Genomic DNA, 21,007 nt, shown 5'->3' on the forward strand with positions numbered 1-21,007 from the left:
CCCCCTCCCCCTGCTCCTTGTCTATCATCTAGCTGTGTGCCTATGTGTGTGTGTGCTAGCCTGCCTTTGTATTGGTTTTTGTTTTTATAAATTTTTTCGCATGTGTTTTTTCCTAAGCACATTTGATTTGTATGCCACTTTTTGTGGGTTCTCTCTTTGGGGTTTTTGTCCTCTTGCTAAATTTCTCGCGCTTTCTTGCACATTCGCACATATCTCGTTAATTGGTAAGCATGCGTTTTCCTGGGAATTTTCTTGTGCCTTTGCTTTGATTGCTTTTTGCGGCAAGCCGAGAAAAAGAAAGGATTTGTCAAGGCAACGAAAGGGGTAGAGGGCCCGAGCATTGTTTCCTTCAGCCTGTTCAACTTGACAAAGAAAAGCGAGCTGGTATGTAAATTCCATATGCATATGTGAGCCGCTTTCGCTTCTCCATCTCCCTCTCCCCGGTGTGTGTGCATATTTTATATTCAATGATAAGAGTTTGACATTAATTAAAATGGCAAGAGTTGCGTGTGTGCGGGGCTCACATTCGACATTTTACATTTCACTTGCAGCTTGGGAAATTTATGCCGTGCCCCCTCGATGTTTTTTTAAAACGGCTTTTGTTTGGCTTGCATAAATACTTTCATATTGTATACGAAACGACGACAGTTATTAATGAGTTTTGGCCGCTTTCCCTCTTTCCTCTGCTACATATTTGATGGCCCACAACAGGGCTTTTTAATATGCAGTCCCTAACTTGAACTTGCATACTTAATGCGCTGGCAACTTTCTAATTACTTAATCCGATTTTACAGGCCACGTTTTCATGGGCAATCCCCACCACTTTCTCTTTGCAAATACTTTACCAAAAACTGATTAAGTATCCGCCAATAAAACTAGAGGTCTTCAGTCCGTTAACCCAAACTGCTTAATAAATGTAAAATTTTAGCTTTCATCAGGAGTGGAAATTATGGATCCTTGAGTGCTCCCAAAACTGCGATATCCTATTCATAAAACCGAAACAAATTGAGCAGAAGGCTCACAGACAAAGAATTATAGTTTTAATAGCTAGCAGTTTTTAATACGAATTCAACTGGCTTTTTAAAATATATTTTAAGTTTGCTTTACTAAATATTGCTTATCAATTTATAATTATTTATATTACTAATTTTATTTAGCAAAGGTTAAATTAATTCTCAAATACAATTTTTTAAGTGAATTTATAAAAGTTATTATTAACAGGTATCATCTGTAAAAAAATTGAGCATGACATTTTTTTAATATTGTATTATTAAGGTGCTGTTCGAAATTTACTTGCTAAATTTAATCTTTTATTTTTAAGTTATATTCTTAACTTACTATACTATATTAACCTTCAAATTAAAGTATACTAGCTAAAAATTCCTAATAAAAAAAGAAAAAATTGAAAAGGGTGGCATTAAATTGTGTTGTTACTTAAAATCTTAAAATCCATTATTGCTTTGCAATAGATATAAATAATTAAATCTTAAAATTGCTTTTAAGCAAAGTTCTCTTTTCAAATTCAAATGCTTTATTCAAAGAGTCCCAAATTTTGTTCTGTGCTTTTAACGGAGTCGAGTGGCAGATTTCATAGTCAACTGCCATTCAAATATTCATGTGCAGGGCTGGAATCGGCTAAGACTTTAAGCCATTAACCTCGTGGCCGCTGTCATCATCAGGAGCGGAGGAGGGCGGGAGCCAGGAGGAGCAGTAGCAGCAGCCTGTCCCGTGCCCCCTCTCTCTCTCTCTGTCGCTCCTTCTGTCGCCATCCCGCTCTGACGCCCTGTTGATGTGTGGCTGGGCACGTTTTTGGCAATTAAAAGCATATGCGGGCTAGGCCGCCTCCTCCTTGGGGCTAATCAACGAGGCCGCCCCAACAATTTGCTTGAAAATTAAACAAAGCAAAGGGCGTGCAGTGGGCGCAAAAGGGGGAGTGGCAGGGGCGGAGGGGGAGTGGCAGGGGGGAGGAGCAGCTGCCAAGACGATGAAGCGCACGAAGACGAAGCAGAGTGCCTACCACAAGCAAACAAGCGAATACACACACACACACAGACGCACCTATGAAATTCGCTCACCCACACATACTCAAGTCCAGCAATATACACACACACACACACATACATACCACACGTTGCAGCAGCAGAAGGAACAAACAGACTCCTTTTTGCCGTTGCCTTTTGTATTTATTTACTGCTTTTTTCTTTGACTTTGCGTGTTGGTGTATGTGTGAGCCAAACTCGGCCAAATTCGCGCATTTGTCGTCTGTGTGTGTGTGTGTGTGTGTGTGGTACGTGCGTGTTGGTGGTTTCTAGTTTTTAGCAGACTGATTTGATTTCTGCCTCTGCTCCTTGCCTTTGCACTACTTTACTTAATTATAATTTTCATAATTTATCTGCAGAAACCGCAATCGGTGTCTTTAAAAATATATCCAGCAGTTTTCTCTCGCTTTTCCCTGCTTTGATTTTCCACGCACACTCACACACTCGCGCTCTCCCTACACAATACTGCAGCAGTTACGCCTTTTCCGCGATATTATCCAAAAATACGTTTTTGCCTTCATTTCGCATTGAGGTCACTTGATTGTAGAATTATTAAGGGACTTTATCGGTTACCAAAAAGAGGTGGAAAATGTATCTATGCCTGGGCTTTTTAACAAAATTGTATCCGCTCGGCGTTAACGACTCGACTCGACTCGACACAACTCGCTCACGGACTCAGCTCGGGCGTGTTTGATTTTTTTGCGGAGACCGAGACCGACTGGCACAGTGGCTCTTCACTTACATCACGAAGCCGCGAAAATTCAGGGTGCGACCGGGCGGCCGAGTGAAGACGACAGGACACGACCGCCGCCAGGATTCTCTCGGCTGGGCAAAGTTGGGCTCGGTTTTCACATTTCGAGTGGAGAGCTTTTCGGCATCGCACTGCTGGCACAGTTGTTGTAGGTCTCAGTTGTTTGCCCTGCTCCTGTAGCCATAGCCTATATATGCACATATATATCCACACATATATCTGTATGAACGCGTATATGTGCGGATTGTTGTTGGTGCAGGCTTTAAGCGCACGCAACTGTTTCGCTGTATATGTGCGCTTTGTGTACAACCGGGAATCGTTTTGCCTCCCACTGCCAACTTTCTCGCACACAAATCAACATAAATCAGCTAAATCGTCAGGATACACACACACACACTACCCGCACACTCACACACACACACTGCCAGCCAAAGGACTGTATTAGTAGTAACATACGAGGGCTGAGCTGCAAGCACAGGGCTGGTTTGCATAGAGTGCAGTGACTAGCGGCTGGATCTCATGGCGTATGCGTAATGCAGTTGATGGGCAAATCTGTTTACCCATGACTGAGCAAATTTTGACTGGGCAAACTTCATTTTAGCCTGAAATTGAACTTGATGTTTAGCAAGTGTAATCCGGCTTTGTTGAAATATTAATTAATAATCTCAGCGGGGGCTCAGCGTTAATTAAATCACCCTGTAATTGCTAATTTGCTTAAACTCTTTAAATGACTGTCTGGCTTGTACATCATTGATTTTTATTAACCTTCACCGAATTAAAAGAATTATTCGTTTTGAATAAGAAAAAAATTGTAAAACAAAGCAAAATCCTATGAACTACTTTATCGCTTTTGAAATTAAAACATTTATTTAGTTTTGGGTATTAATAATTTTTTATTTTTTCGATTTATTATCATTGTGCATTAATAGAAATATTAATCAGCTTAATGAGCTCAATAACTTATTTTTAATGTTTTATTGGTATAGTATATTTGTACATGACCTAATTGTATTCACTTTATCGTACAAAATTAAAATGTTCCTTAAGGCAGCAACAAATATATTTCTTAGCCAGGGCAAAAATGTTCTAACATTTAATACAGATGTTGAATTTGAAGAAATAATGCAAACTATCACTTCACAACTGGTAAAGGGTTAACACATCCTTTTTTTGTTGCAGGCCAATTAATGGTTTAAGCCAGCTTCGAAAAAGAGATTTAAATGTCGCGTTATCCGCAATCCCAATGTATCTCCCGCTGTCATATGCAGTAATGGCTTTTAAAATATATATCGCCAGCCATTAAATACATTTCCGTTCGGGGCCCGACCTCATACATGCTATATACACAGAGTTAGCACACAAAACCGGTTGGCAAATGGACATCCAGGCGGCCATTTTGTGGCCACAGGACAACGATGTGGGAGCTGCTCCGAGTCCTTTGCCGGCGATGTCAACCAAGTTGACTTTTCGATGCGCACTGCTGATTTTTTTTAATAAGCATAAATTTTGGCACGTAAAGCAATATGGGTAAGCCGCAGACACACACATTCAAACACAGGCAGGCCTAACCTTACTAACGCCTCCCAACTTGCCACGCCCCCTGCCCTCGAAGGGCGCAAATTGATTGAGTCTGCCGTTGTCATTTGTCGCTGTGGCGGTCCCAAAATTTATGAAAATGAAATGCCACGCAGCGCTTTTCCGCTCTTCCGCTTTTCCGCTTTCGGCACGTGTGTGTATGTGGAATCTGGGCTTTATGTGAGTTTCTTTTTTCTGTGTGTGTGTGTGAGGCTGAGGCAGCGTCAAATTAATGAAACACATGCAGAGTCGCGTAATTTGTCATTTCGACAAATTTTTGAATTATTTAAACGGAAATCTTAACGTCAGGCAGCCAAACAAAATGTGAGCGCCGCGATTTATGCCACTTTCGTCGGTTCGAATGCGGGTGTAACTGTGACTGTGACTGTGACTCTCAACTGTGACTGTGACAGGAATGGATGGCGTTTTAAAGACGTTGCTTGATATTGCCAACCGAAAAATGCCAGCCAAGGCTCACAATTTCCATTTACGCGCCATCGAGAAGCGAGAAGCTGTATGCATTATGCATATCCTGAAATCGCCGGGGATATTGGTCCAAAGAAGTTCTTAACCGGAAACTTAAGTTTCGGATATATTGTTTAATTATATATTATAATTATATGTTACTTAAAACGTATACGTATATATGTTCAGATAATAAATAAAGTTAATAAATTAGGGATTACTCCTTTTCTAAATTTTGTGTAAGTCCTTTTGTTAAGGACTATATTTATTTATATTCTTAAACTGATTTACTTATCTGGAAGACCTGCAATATGAATGTATTATTATATTATTATTGATAACATTTTTTCAGGACGAAATAAAAGATTACAAAATATTGGGAATTTTTACTAAAGAAATTTTCTGAATAAAATACTATTGTTTGTGCTTAAAACACGAATTTTAATGTTTAATGTTTGTCCGCATAGATGCGGAATTGACACCATGGTTTCAAAATCGAATTTAATATGAAGAAAATCTCAATTTAAAAATACCAAGTAGTAACCAAGATTCAGCTGGTCCTCTTCCAGCTGAATATCCCTTAAGTTCGGCTTTTTGGCAGTTTGGTGGCATTGTTGCTTGTTTCCATTTGCTTTTATGCGCCCGAAAAATGTTGGCTTTTGGACAAGGACGAAGGCGGGCGATTGGGGGGTGGTGCGAGGGGGCGGAAAGTGGGATGTGAATGTTGCTTGGCTTAATAGAAACGTAACTGCGTACAATTGCTGGCTGCCGTCTAATGGGGCACGCACACAGCCACAGCAGAGCACACACCCACAAGCAAACACACATGAACTCATGCATGATGCTGCCAAAAAATGCTGCCTTATCTCATTTGAATGCGCCTCGAATACTGCGCGTTAGTTGCTCTGCTCTTCGTTTTTTTTTTCCTTTTTTTCCAGCTCCTTTAGCTGCTGTGCGATTTCGTTTTGGCATTTGTTTTCATTCGCAGCGATATTTGGTGCTGTTTTGCATATTTCTGCCATAATCTGTATTATCGACGATTGCGACGCAGCAGCAGCTTCTGACTCGCAGCTGAATTATGGCCAAGTTGGTGGGGAAATTGTTGCCTTCTGCCGATATGCCGAGATATTGTTTATGCAAGAGGCCTGGCGGAAGCCCCCATATGGCATACTAATTGGGCCGGCACAGATAAAGACCAATTGCCGCTAACAAATATTAAATATTTCCTCAGTCGCCCGAAAATGTCACTCTTAATTGGATGACTTTACATATACTTGTGTATGTCTTTGGGAATACTTTGTGGGGCCGGGACCTGAAGAAAATTCATTCCGCAGCCTCTCTGACTCCGATTTTCATTTCCATTTACATTTTTTTTTTATATTTTATTTGACTTTCTCCTCTTTTGGGGGCAGTGCGGATCCTCTCCTTGCTCTGGTTTGTGCCGTTCTGTTCTGCTCTTTTTTCGGGTCACTTATGCAAACAAAGTTATTAATTACACTTGCCGCTAGTTGGGGCGGCTGATGCCGCTGCTGCCGGCGCTGCTGCGGCGGCCCAAGGACAAATTAAGTGGTCACCAGTGCAGAGTGGCAGGCAAAGTTGAAAAACGTCGGGAAACTGGCCGAAAAATGACCGCGACCGTAGCCATTGGCCATCGACAAATAAAACGTAATGCCAGCTACAAATTTGACCTAAAAAGATAAATACTTTTGCGAAAGTTTCGGCCAGGGTTTTGCTTGTTTCGCCTGGCTGTTCATTTTACGTGGCGCGCAGCACACGTTGCGTATACGTCATGGCCGATTGCCTGCGTTCACGTTACGTATACGCCGCCTAGTTCAGCCAGTTGTTTTTCTTGCTTCGCGCTACCGCTCCCTCCTTCATTTCTTGTTGTTGTTTTTTAAATTTATGTATCTAAATTGCTGTGGAGCAGAGTGGAGCATTTTGCATGGCCATAAATCGCTGGCAAGCCATGGCAAAAACAACAGCAAAAAAAGAGCGAAAGCCGCACTCGGTGCGCTAAAAATAAAATGTGAATAAATAATTTGCACTGCGTCATGTCAGAAATTTTAAACACATAATTAACCGCTTATTTAACCCTTCTGTTGGCCCCGTACCCGCCGCTACTGCTGGGCCAGATTACTCTGGTTGTGCGAGGTTGGATGCTGCAGGGAGGCCACATGAGAAGCGCTGGAAATTCATTAAAGTTGTCTATGCTCGGGGCGTTCGCAGAACGACAATCGGGGCCAGCCCCGCAACAATGCCTTTTCTGGGACTGGGCCAGTAGGGGCAATGACGACAACGACAACGACAAATACAACGGCAGCACAGCGACAACGACAATGTTCGAAACAAAAGCGAAACAAAAACACCAACAGCAACAGTGTTGGTAATGGGCAAAGGGGGCGGGGCCCTGCCATATTTCCATTTGTAAAACAGCAGGAGCGAGAGCTGCGACAGGACACAGTTAGCCCCGAAACAGTGGACCGCTGATCGGAATACAAATTTCCACGCCACTATACCATAATGGAGACAATTTATTTAACTCAAAATGAAGCGAGTTGATTAGGAGAATATTTGGCAAGTGCTGCAAGGATTTCATTTACATTTCAAATAGCCCCAAAATGAACTCTTCTCAAAAGAGGCGGAGATAGTTTAAGTGACTAAAAAGGAACACTATAATTTTGGTCCAGAAGATGTTTTGAATCTGTATCTAAAGTTATAGGAATATATTTATAAGTAACATGATAACAGTCTAAACTATGCTCAAAAATACATATGAAAACTATAAATAGTGCTACAAGATCTTATTCATATTAAAATAGTTTTTTTAAATATAAAATAAACTTCAATGAATAACCAAACCATTTATAAATTAACTCCTTAAACCTCTTCAAATAGTTGCAGTTATAAAAGCTTTTTAAAAATATAATAATAAACATGGCTCTTTAAAATATAATAAGTTCACTTAAATCATATTTTGAATTGATTTAACGGCAAATTTGTGAGAAAACTATCAGGCTAGTGACAGGTCACTTTCGAATTCGATTTGAAATTACTTTTCCATGGTTAAAATATTCAATTAATTTCTCTTTTTTTATATGCCATAGGTTTTGGTGTTAAAAAGTTCATGACACTTTGGTTGCAATTGCTTGGTAGAGATTTCTTTGGCATTTTAAATAAGACCAGCAAAATAGTTACATTACTTTACTTCTTGAGACCTCAGCAAAAGCGGATTGCTCTCGGTGTTCTAAACTAAAGTAAAAAATTTATGGATACTTCTAAGAGTTATGTGTCTCAGAAGTTTCTGGAAGTAAGCGTATATATTTTACCTTTTCCGTCCACTGTGCAGCATAAGCAATAAATGTGTCTCTGGGTCCATGTGAGTGCCAACTCTCTGCATGGGATAGGAAGGCGTTGAGAGGATGTTTTTCTTCTCTTCTTTCCATTTTCATTTCCATCCCGTCCCATCCCTACACCAATAGCCATTCCCTCTGCCAACCTCCGTTACCTAGATATCCAACATGTGTTGGCTGCCGGTTCTGTGCCATCTTTTAATGTGCCATACACCTAACTCCGACATGGCCCGTTTCGTTGCTATACCATCCCAGCCCAGCCCATCCCGGCCCATCTCACACCCACACCCATTTCCAATCCCATTCCCATTCTATGCTCCATTCCCAGCATGGTCATCATGATCATCATCAGCAGCAGCAGTGTTGCCAGTGCCATCTGCCGCCTCTTGATGGGTGGGCGTGGCAAGGACATGAACGCCTTTGCGCGCACTTAGCAGCTGGACATAGTGAAAAATGCATGTGCACAGGACAAAAACAGGGTAAAAAAAAAATAGAGAATAGCACACGAAATGTAGGCGACAACAACATTTTTTAGCTTTGTCAATGGAGTAAAAGATGGGCAAAATCAGAGTGAAAAGAGCAAAACAAACCGGAGAAAAAAATATCATTTTAGCTGGCACATTTTCCTGATGCTGCTGACCCGCCCAGCAATATTGGATGAGGCTAAAAAAAATAGCACTTGCCTCACAAAGGAGCAGGAAGTGCAAATGTTTCTTTCGCTTTTCGCCTGCTTCGTCCCTTTGGCCTGTTACTAAATTATTACTGTGACCCAAACACACAGGCGCACAAGCGGTGGCAAAGGCAAATCGTATACAAAATGGCGCCTGAACTTTCCGCTAGTTTCGCTTTCTGGCATTTTGCATTTTTAAAGTGTTGGTGCGACACTGCCGGGGAATCCAGCTCGCAGATCCCGAAAGCCACTGCCACGTTCTCCAGATCCCCAAGTCGCGTAATGGGCGCGGCCCTGCTCTTATTTTTGTTGGACAGCTGACGAGCCATTAGCGTGAAAATTGGCTCTAGCCCTGCCGAAAAACTTTGCTGCTCAGCTCGCAGTGTGGGCGAATGGTCGGGGCGGGCAAGGGGTCGTATACATAATTTCGTCTGTGCTGCATGAATTTTTAAACCAGCAAGCTGCGAAGCGCCCAAGCGCAGGTAGCGCAATATACAAAAAAAAAAAATGGAAAGGAAAGAAGCGTTAAAATCCAAGAGGCAAAAAGTAAAACAGAAATGGCAACACTTATTAATGTTTGAGCAGGGCAAAAGCAACAAGAAATACAGCGAGAGCTTACAGCGCAAGCGTTTGCCCGGGAATTTCCTGAAAAGCTAACAGAGATAGAGAGAGAGAGAGGGAGAGAGAGAGAGTCCTGCCGCCAGGATGCTGCAGAGCCAGAGTTTTCCCTGCCGACGCTCTCACATTGAGTTTTCCTCTCATTTGACTGTGCGTTTGGCGCTTTTGTGTCTGCCCGAAATCGTCACTTCCCCTTTCGTCCTTTCTCTGTTTGCTTTGTAGATTTCAATCTCTTTGTTGTTGCTGGCTGGCCGGGTGCGTACATGTGTGTGCGCCTGTTTGTTTGTGTGCACTTTCCTTACACCTTACGACCAAACAATTTCCCACGCACCACGCACTCAACTTAATTTTTGTTGCAACATTATATTTTCGTGCCACCCGAGCAACCCCCACCATTTGCGCTTAATCTGAGGTTAAATACATGTGTTAGTTGGGCGGTGTTGTTGTTGCTTCTGCCGTTGTTGTTGTGGTTGCCATTTTTATTTTTACTGTTATTGCACAAGTATGCGTGTCTCGCGCGTGTGTGTGTGTATATGCGCCATTTTCATTTTATATGCTGCTTAGCTTTCAGTGCGTGACCTTTTCTTTCATTTTTACATTCACTTGCCATCAGCATTGTTGTTTCTCCTGTTTTGTATTCTGTTTTCTTTTTTTTTATTCTGTTTTTTTTTTTTTTTGGTTGTGTGTGTGAGCATAATATTTTCCTTTTTGCGCCTCATTGCAGGCGAGCCACAAAATCTGCTTTTGTATATCTGGCGTCTTTCAAGCGGCAATAGCAACAGCAACAGCAGCGGCAAAGATCTTATACAAATTAGCATAATGGATTTTTTTGTCAAAGCGGCGTCGTCCCCTTGGCTTTTGTAAAATCAACACCGGCCACTCCTCCCCCCTCGCCCCATGTAATTTGCGGTTTTGCGTCCCTAATCACGATATGCATTCACATTTGCCTAATCATTTGGCTTAATTAATTGGCCAGGTGAGTTGGGGCCGCAGGATGTGCCACCGCAAACGCTTTTATTTTCTTCATTCCGGTCTGCGGGGCGGCTGGGGTAACATTCTAATTTATTAAAATCAAAATGTTTGAGCTTTGGTTTGCGATTGAGTCGACCGCAGTTCAATTAGTCTAATGCGGTCTCTTTTGGTCGTAAGCGTTGAGTTGATTTCTGAAATTAAAAATCGAGATTGGATTGGAGTGGAATTGCAGATAAGCTGATGATTTGTTTGGACTGCCGATTTCTATGTTTACTTTACTCTCAAAGTTTTTTGGACTACTAAGCAAACTTTTATTAAACGTATTGGGAATGAAAATATCTCTCCTCCTTATTACAACACTTTTGAGGTACTTATTATTTGCTACTCCCACATTAGAAGAAATATGGCATGTCTACATGGACGACATAATAATATTCTATTTAACCAAGATCGTTTATATTTTCTTAGCAGCAAATGTGAAGTTAACCTTAACTTCTCTAATAGAATTAATTCAACAGGACTATAATAAAAAGTTGACGGTGCTTCAGATGTCGCCATATTTGCAGTATTACGATATTCATTTGCTTTATTATTTACTTGTTTTTTTAGCTCAGAAATAACATTTTTGTTATTGGGTTGTGTTAACTGTTATTTTAAAAATAAAATTTTATTTTTCTGCTATGTTTGCTATTCATAAAAGTTGTACCTAACTGTAATCTTAAAATTATCTTCAATAGGATATTTCTAGATTAACATGTTCCTTTTAAAAGGAATTTTATCCGAATTGATGTATTGCATTTAAGATTTACTTTGGTTTCTTAAACTATGCCATATCCCATTTAGTCCTGGGTGATGGATATTTAAATTGGAAACATAAAACCCAATTCACATTTATCTTCGCTAGCCATGGGAAACTATAAGCCAGCTTGCCAGACGTTAGCCAAATCCAGGGCAGCCTCATAATTCTTGCGCCCCGAAATTCATACTATAAATATGCAAAAGTGCTGTTTTCATTAGATGCATCCGACCTTTTCCCGCCTGTCGGCTATAAATTCTCATTAATAAATCAAGTGAAAAATCAAAAGTGTCTCATAATAAAAACTAATATATGGCTGTGTAAACAAACACACGTACGCTCATACAAATACGGGTGAGATATCAAGCATACGCATTGTTGTACAGGTGCGAAAAGAGAGATAGAGAGAGAGAGAGCGATTGCTCTCTCGCAGCCTGCACAGCATCCGAGATAATCAGATTGGAGCTTTGTTAAACTGATAGCTGCAAACGAGAGAGAGAAGAAGAGAGGGAGAGCGAATACCAGAGAGAGCCTGCTCTCTGATGGCCAGGTTAGCGGCCCTTGCACGCGATGTTGTGTGTTGAGTTATGACGTCATTAAAACGCACAGCCTCACCTTGTTCAAATATGAAATAGCAAGCAGCCACGGCCGAAATGGAAGCCTCGGAAACCCTGCCTCCTGGCATCTGTGAGATGTCGCCGCTGGTTGCCAGGTTTTGTTTGTTTGCCAGCTACCCACTATATATGTTAGACCCATATAGGATATACCCATACCTGTGTGTGTATGTGCGTGTGTGTGCTTGAATTATTTGCGCGTTTTTACTCATATTTCCTGGCATTTTATCACTTTGGCAGCACAAACCTAAGCATACTTTTTGGGCCATGCGTGCTTGGGACCGTTTGTCATGCATTTTTCATAGCAGAGCACACAAAATGTCAACGTCGCCACTTGAACAACAATAACAGCTCCACCACCATTCAAATATTTCCCAGCTCCTCTCCTATATCTGTATCTGTATCTGCCCCTGTTCCTGTCCCTGTCTCTCGTTTTGACATTTGTTTACATATTTATGTCAGTCAGTTGGTCGCTAGGTTGCCTAGCTTTAGTCTGCATCCCTACTCGACCCCCCTACACCCCACCCCCTGCGTTGGCCATTTCCCATTTTCATCTCACTTTTCCCCACTGTGGCTTTGGCTTTGGCTTCAGTTCACTTCATTTCACATCTCGCAGCCGCCGCTTTTCCTTTTCTGTGTTTGCCTGCCATTCACTCTCGCCCGCCGGCTGTCTTCACTGGGTCCTGGCGATGCCCTGCTCCCCGCTCCCCGCTCCCGCCTCTGGTCTCTGGTCCTACGGCTGGTGTTGGTCCTGTGTCCTTTGTGTTTGCCTTCCCTCACTTCAGGGTGCCTACACAGAGGAAAAAGTGCGCAGTGAGTTTTTTAACAGAAAGCTTAAAAGATATAAACGGATTTAAGCCTCTTAAAAAAAGAACACAAACCATTCGTTTTTACCTTTCAAGTTATATTTATAAATTTTTCAATAAAATATATTGCTTATTTTCTTTTAATAATTTTTAACTCTTTAGTCCAATAAATTAAATCTGAATTCATTTTTCTGATCCATTACAAAAATGCATTCTTCACTTTCAGTTGGAATCTATATTCGTAAATCTATAAAATACCATGAATAAAATTGTTAACCAAAGAGTTATAAATTCTTGTAGGTTGTTATTTCAGTGCAGCATCAACACGATGAACCTCTCACACCACGGCTGGCAGCTTTATTTTGCAACCTGCACTTCAGTCAGACAGCGTTAGGTGTGGGCGTTGTCTGATCTTTCATCATCGTCAGCGTCAGAGGCAGCTCCATATCCATCTCCAGCATCCAGCATCCAGCATCAGCTCCTGTCTTTGGCTTAGCGTCCGAGCAATGGACAGTTTTATGGGCGAATCACACAGTCAGGCGCACACGTGAGTGCCCATACATATGGCCATTACGAACGTGCATTATATAGGCCCGCATGTGCGCTCTTAAAAGTTTATTATGTACCTGAACCCGCCATTCTGCCGCCTCGACCATCTGACTTCTGAGTTTGTCTCTAATAAAACAGATTTCAGCTCGCCGCGCTCAGCTTTATTATACACGAGCGTCACTTCCGGCTTCATTACGCCACACGGAGCAGTTGCCAGTTGTCAAAACTCATTTCCAACTGCCGAGCGTCGAGTGAAAGCCCCAAAAATAGTTTTGCCATGCAAAGTCAAAGGGCGGATGGCGGGGGAGGGGGGCTAAAGGAGGAATAGCTCAACGACCAGCAGCTATTAATAAACCTGTGTCAAACTTTTATGAACTCAACTCAAAAACGCAACTTTTGTGGGCTCTCCCCTGCTGGTAAGCGTTCTTTCACTTTGCATTAAAAATCAAGTAGCCGCACTGTGGTGGCACTCAGCTTGGCGTCCATTAACCCGCTTTTGACCAAAGCGGCAAATTAAATGAAAATAAAAATGTGCAAATAAGGTTTAAAGGGTTTTGGAAAAAGTTTGCATTTTTGTGGCAGTAACAAATATGTTCATTTAGTTTTTATACGAGGACTACAATGGATGTGTCCAAAGCTTTGATGGGTTAATTTACAGAGTGCCACTTCCTCGTCCCCGTTTTTCTCCGACTTTGATTAACCCTTTTCCCAAAGCTGCTTAAAACTGCAACAAAAGCAACAACGAATCCCCAAAGCAAGAGCAGTAACAAGATTGTACTCCACAAAGCCGAGCAAAGTTATGTGCTTAAAATAAATAAAATTCATAAACGCCAGCATCGAGTGATGGGGTCGGCAGATTGTTGAGGGGGAGTTAGTGGCGGGGGTTGGAAGGGCGACGAGTCGAGGGCCGCATGCGTTAACCTTTGGCATTTTTAATTAAACGAACAGGGCATAAAATATCGACACTTAATTTGCAAAAAAAAAAGATGGCACGCAGAAAATTAAGCAGGCAGTAGCAAAAACAAAGCAAAGGCGTAGAGGGGATTTTATATGTTGTATTAAAATTATTCTTTACTTATTCAGTTTTTGGGCTATTGGTAATCTAATGGGTCCAAATTGTGACAGAGAATTAATACAAAATTACTAAAAATAAACAAACTCCCTCGGCCAAGTGTATACAAAATAAAGGATAGTAAGCGTAAAATTATTTTTCGTTGAAAAGTTTAACCATTCAAAGGGTTATCAACTTAATTTCAGCTTCTTAGCAATACATGGAAATACATTTTGTCTCTGGCCCACTGTATAGTGTATAAACAAATAATATTATTCCTTATGAACCAAAAAATCTTTTCAATAAACAAAACGTACGTTGAGTTTTAAAAAACATTTAAAGTATTTTTATGCTTTATCTTTTCACTTGCTCAAATGTTAGCCTAAGTGCCATCAAACGCTTAGCTGGACCTAACAAAATTGGATCTGCACAGGTTTTTGTTTTGCTCATTTTGCTCTTATTTTTGGATCAACTAAACAATGCCCTTTATGTTAGTTAGCTCCACTCTGAAATCCTTTTAGAGTCCTACGCCCATGTTTGGCAAAAACAAGAACAACACTGGCCATAAAGCAGCTGGCAGGAGCAACAGCAAAAGCAACAGCAACAGCAAAAGCAACAGCAACATCAGCCGAGGCGATTTAACGAACCGCACCGAGCGCAGCCGAGTGTGTTGTATTGCATTAAAGGTGAGGTGAGGTAGGGCGAGGTCCTGGCCAAAACGAGGATGAAGAGGGGCAGCAGAGGCGGCGGCAAATGAACGAGCCTATTAACGGCAACAAGGACGACAGCAAATGATTACAGCAACAGCAACAACCACAACAGCAACAGCAACATCACCAGCAGCAGCAGCAGTAGCAGCATCATCAGGTAATGGAGGGGGCCAAAGCTGCGTCGAGCTCTTAATTAAGAACTCATGTTAATTGTAATTATTTGGCACATGAAATTTTTATTAATTTATGCCGCTGGCAGCGGCAACAAAGGTGTAAGGTGTAAGCCAGCTACATAGTTGGCCGATGTCGCAGCGTCGCAGGCGTAGTGTTAATGATGATGCGGCTGCTTAGTATGCCGATGGAGGCGTGTGTGTAACGCCGTAATGCCGTAATGGGCCGGGTCCGGGTCCGTGTCCGTGTCCGGGTACGGGTCCTGGTACGGGTCCTGGTTCGGGTCCGGGAAAAGTACCGACCTGGCGTTGAAATATAAAACGAGCAAATGATGAGGCCGCCGCAGCCACTGGCATCGCATCATGAGTGTGCCCTACACACACACACGGTGCACACGTGCTATAGTGCGGATCTCTGCAGATTATGGGCGTTGACAGCGTTGCCAGATGCCGGCCCAGAAAGTCCTTAAAGTTCTCCCCTAGGACCTCTGTAACCTAAGTCAACCTTGAAAGCTTTTAAAAATGTTTTGAACATTACACGCTTCTTTTCAATAAAATTGTACATACTATTTTAAATCGGAATTACGACTGTTTTATTTTTTACATCAACACAAGTAGTTAGGATAGTTTATTTAAAAGCTTTTTTGGTATTAACATGTACTTTGCATTTTGTACAATCCTATTTTCCTTTTCTAGTTTCTGGCTCTCAATTACTTTTAAATTATAAATTTCTGGTGCCAGTCCTCAATATGCTAATGTAATCAGCTTAACTTTTGAATGCAACATAAGAAATGAATGTTGTCGATAGGACTTAAAACATATATTAACAAAAATGTTACTTAACATCCGTGAAAGTATTTGTAGACTGTGCAATATTTAAAAGAATAGCTTAAGCATTTTTATTTTGTAAATGAAACTGAAACATTTGAATTGATTCTTTAAGTCTTCAATACTTTTCCTTGAATCGCACTTACCCAAATCAAAGTATAAATCCTTTTCAAATCACTGAGATAGGTGGAATACAATTTTAAAAACAATTTCCCTAATGCACACCCGCCTTAATGTATCCATTTGCGTTTAATCACTTTCAATTAAGTAGAGACTAACGTTGGTTTCGTTCACCGGCAAACTGACACATTGCTGGAATATTAAAAATAGACGAGAACCGACACCCGATATCGGCGGACACCTAAGCACCCGCCAACAACAAAGGCGGGCTTAATAACAAGAAGCGTCGGTCAAACAAAAACAAGAAACAAAACGAGGGGTCGTGTTGGGGTTCGGGGCAAAAAAAAAAAAAAAGAGGGAAAATCGGGAAAAAGAGGAAAAGCGAGAGGCAACAAAAAAGAGGACCCAACCCAGCTCAACCCCTAGTGAGTTGTTATATCGTGGGCTACGTTTGAAGAATTTATAAATATTTTATTAAACTGTGCGCTGCTTTGGCAAGTTTTTGCGAGCGTGCGGGGATTTGCCTATGCGGGATGATGATGAGACTCGGGTTAGGGTCTCCCAAGCCCCCGTAACCCGGCCAGGACCCACCAGGACCCTCCAGGACCCGCCCTAAGCTCCGGCCCCAATCCCACACCCACACCCACTCCCACCTCCCCTTGATGATAATAAAAGCAAGCTGCGAAGCAAGGCGCGCGCTTTGATTGATTGATGGCTGAATGAGTTTCTGGTTGGCCTCATTTCATTGCGTAGTCATCATAAACTCACGAGGCCACATCCTCCATGGGCAAACGTATATTTGCGATTGTTATTGTTATTTTTTAGCGCAGCTTAGCTTTGTTAATTGCGGGCTGGATGAAAGGGTGTGCGCGGTGTGTGTGTGTTATGTGTAATGTGTGTGATGGGGGCGACCGGAAATGGAATTTTGCAGTCACACGCACACGTTTCCGCCGCCTGTCTCTGCTCATTTTCACTGATTAAACCAGGCAGCCGAGGGGCAAGAGGCAGCAGCAGTGGCAACTTCGGCGGCAGCGGCTCGAATGCCCCTAACTGGATTAGTATTTCACAAGCAAATTGAGTGACAAAGGTTGACAGTTGCTGCAAACACAGATACTCACACATACACTGGAGAAGGGCAACCAAGACACAGACAGCTAGCTGCCTTTTTCCATTTAAATTTCATGCTCTTTGCATTCTCACAGGATATTGCTCAAGCATATACAAATATTTGACGATTATAATGATAGCACTCACACGGGTTGCCCCAGAGTGCGGTTGTCGCCAGTGATAATGATGATGTGTAATGCTGGTGTCAGATAATTTATGACATTTTTGCAAGGGCTAAAAATAAAATAAATTTATTTGCCCAGGCTCACACACAGATTCCACTCGGCTGTAACATCAATATCTCCATTAAAATGGAAATGAAATGGAAATTTTTCCACCATACACCGCAAATTGCGACTGCATTCGGTGTCATTTTCTGATTGAGAACGATACAGTTACAGATCCGAATGCGGATTGCTGATGCATATGCCAAAATCAAGGCTATATGGCGGTATGCATATATGCGGGCAGAGAAGCTTCTGACAATTTTGTTTTTCACTCGCTTAAATTTTAGATGACATTTCTATGCGAACCCTCTCATCCATTCACCCATTCATCCATTATTTCTCGGCTTTTCGTCGCTGTTTGCTGTTGCAGTTTCGAATTTCATTACAATTTTTCTTTTGTCTCGTGTGCCGAGAGGAAATTGCGAAGCGCCCCTCGTGCCCCCGCCATTGAAAAACAAAAAGCAAGCAAATAGTAAATGAAACTGCTAACTGCTAAACGAGGGAGGAGTTGTTCCTGCTCCTGCTCCTGATTCTGATTTTGCTGCTGCTTTTTGAGCGACTGGCGGCTGACTGGCAGATGCAGCAGACGGCATTGCAGCACTGCGGCTTTCGCAGTGGCATCAATGGCAGCTTGATAAATGAAGCATTTCAATTAGTGGCAAAAACAACACCAAGCAGCGGCAAAAAGGGAAAAACCAAATGGCTGCCGCGTCTAATGATTTTCCAGCGCGGTTCTCCGCATTAAAAGTCTCGCCTTGAGCACGCTGTCGTTTTTCCTCCTGAGTTGAATGCTAAATGGCCTGGAGCTTCCTCGCTGACTTTAAACTATATGTAATTTTTAATCATATATGCAATGGCTTGGAACTGTATTCTTAATGATCGGACAAATATTAATTTTGATCGTTAGAAATGTTAGACTTCATTTCTGTTGGGGAACTGGTAGACAATTGTCCTGATCAAATGCTTCTCGAAGTCCTGCTCAAACTCAGGCATGATTTGCATGAATGCATTTTGCATGTATAAGATATAGATATGGATATGTACATAAGTATGTATTTTGGGACTCTATTTGGGGCTAGCTAGCTCTTTGGTGAAGACGACCTGTTTAACGGATCCTTCCTCAAACAGCATGTGCCCCGGCATCGGCGGAGTGCTTTAATAGTTTATATAACTAATAGAAATGAATGAAACATACATTTACCATCAAGTAGAAAAACTTTCCGCGATCCCTTATCCTTTTTAGGCCGACCTAAAAATCAAAAAAATTGTAAATGCCGCCCAAAAAGTTTTTTAGTCCTAGAAAAAACGCTGAAAGTTCCCTAACGCCTTGCGAAATTGGTCAATTACCAAGTTAAGTTAATTAGCCATTTTTGTTAAGCCCCAAGGTTGTAAACTACCCGACCCGAAATAATTTTTGTCCAAATTTCCGCCTGTGAAAAATGTTGTCGATGATGGTAGGAGATAGGGGCAGATCCCCACGATCGGTTTTTTGTGGATAGTGCTCGAATACATCAGTTGCATCCAAACCTCACTACCGAAATTAGACCCCCTCGACTGCCAGCGTTACCACCATGTATATTCTCTTTATAATATCCTTACAACTTGTGTAGATTGATAGTTCATGTAGAATAAAGAGGATGCGGGTTTTCTGTATACTTTACTCTCTACCATATTTAACCAGGATATAGGAACTTTTTTTGAATGGTTCCTTTTTGTAAAATCAATTGGTAAGCTTTGTCAATACTGGGTTATTCACAGCAAAGTTAGCTAAATAAAACTTGTAAAGCTTGCCAATTAAGGCGTGCAACTTTGGATAAAAGCTTCCCGCATGGTGAAAGTTCAATTAAAACCAGAGCTTTAAGGATAACATGTTGTGAAATCGTCTATTCGTTAATTTCTATGCTTTAAAAGCTCTCTTTAAAGATGTTTAAGAAATTGTAGCTTTTTAGAAAATATGAACAAACTGTTTTTTATTTTTACTATTATATGATGAAATTAAAAATATATTAAAAAGCTGACCCTGACTACTATTTCTTTGTTTTAATTATTGTACATAAAATATATTTTTTATACGAACTATAAAATTTAAAATAAGATTTTGAGAATTCTATTTTCCAGTGAAAATAGTCGTTGTTTGAGACTTTAATTTTTTTATAATTTATTATCTTCATTTATAAGCATCAGAAATAAAACGCTTTACTTCCATTTACAAAGTTTATTAAACACAGACGAATTGGAAAACAAATACGTAAAACTCTCTACATCCTCGCCCACAAAGTGTAAAAAAATGCTTTTCAAAAACTAATCAAATTAGAAACATAATTTTTTTAAAATCCTTATAGTCTTTTAAAACTAAAATTCTCAACTAACGATTATTCTCCTTTCTAGCTTTAAAGGATTCTCTGCTGTATTTTAAGTGAATATAAACTTATCTGTCTGAGCGGTACATCAATATAATCTTTGCTTTTCAGTCTCGTCCTTTAAGTTACCCTGACCCAACCTTTAGCCCTTGTTTGAGTTCGACTGCAGTTTGTTTTTATAAAATTAAAACTTCCACAGCTGAAATCTTCGACTGCGCAGCCCGGCTTTGGAGCTGGAGGAACGTGTTTTATCTGCAACAATTGCTTGTTGATTTGACCCGAGCCCGCACCCTCCGTTTGGCCAACGTCCGATGGCCCTAAACTTTTGGCATAGACTGAGACTGACCCCGACCAGGGGAAACCCAGACAGCCCGCCTGCCAAAGACAATTTACGGCCACGACGACAGTCTTCTACAAATTATCGTGTGACAAAAAAAGGAAAAGAACGTGGCCAAGAAATGCTCCAAACCGACCGGGTAGACAAAAAACTTTTGCGGCCAGTTTCGTTTGATAAGAAATAATTTATTTGCGGTCAGTGTTACACAGGTGAGCATCGGATTTAAAAATGATCGGCGCCGAACTCGAAATTGAATAGTGTGAAGAAAGGGCACCTCGGGCAATTTGCCTAATTGTGGACTTAACTGATTGACTGATTATAATTTTGTTTTATTTGAAATTTGCCTGAAAGGCGTTCCACAAGGTAAATAAATTTAATCAAATTTAAAAACAAGAAATGTAATAAAAACAGTAAAGCTTTAAATTTGTGCACTCCGCTTTGGCCACAACGTATATTATTTTAATTTTTTATCACTGTCTCGTGCTGCCCGGCAGCAAGTTTAAATTACATTTCTGATTTAAAAACCGTAAAGAGCATTTGCATGGCGGCAAAGGAGGGGGAGAGGAGAAATAGTCTAAGGGCAAGCACATTTCGCATTGCATTTCACATTTCAACTTTTTCATTTATCAGCCTTTTTGGCTTTTAAATGTCCCCAACGTAGCTGTCACTGACTGACTTTTGACTGTCCGGTTTTCGTTTTCAGCTTGGCTTTATTTCTTTTCTATATGTGTATACTTTTTTTTCCGTCGGATTTGGGGCACGCCCCCCTCGTGTACTTAGCAGACGGAGACGGAGAAGAACGGAGAGCAACAGGCGAAGAATCGGAGCTAGGACTAAACTTACTTTTCATTCCCGCCCCCGGCGTGTGTGCCATGTCATATGAAAGCCACAA

The 21,007-nt window shown here is 41.2% G+C and overlaps 1 protein-coding gene across 16 annotated transcripts in view; it reads right to left on the minus strand.

The window, feature by feature from the left end:
• Positions 1–2,733, minus strand: part of LOC108040252 (gamma-aminobutyric acid receptor subunit beta) — a 35,897-nt gene extending 33,164 nt beyond the window's left edge. For all 16 annotated transcript variants that reach the window (XM_017117638.2, XM_017117643.2, XM_017117641.2 and 13 more), the window contains exon 1: positions 2,613–2,733. The gene's annotated coding sequence lies outside the window, so the exon portion shown is untranslated. The remainder of the gene's footprint in view (positions 1–2,612) is intronic.
• Positions 2,734–21,007: the final 18,274 nt, after the last annotated feature.

This window comes from Drosophila rhopaloa, unplaced genomic scaffold (genome assembly GCF_018152115.1).
Source record: "Drosophila rhopaloa isolate 14029-0021.01 unplaced genomic scaffold, ASM1815211v1 contig_163, whole genome shotgun sequence".
NCBI classification, from domain to species: domain Eukaryota; kingdom Metazoa; phylum Arthropoda; class Insecta; order Diptera; family Drosophilidae; genus Drosophila; species Drosophila rhopaloa.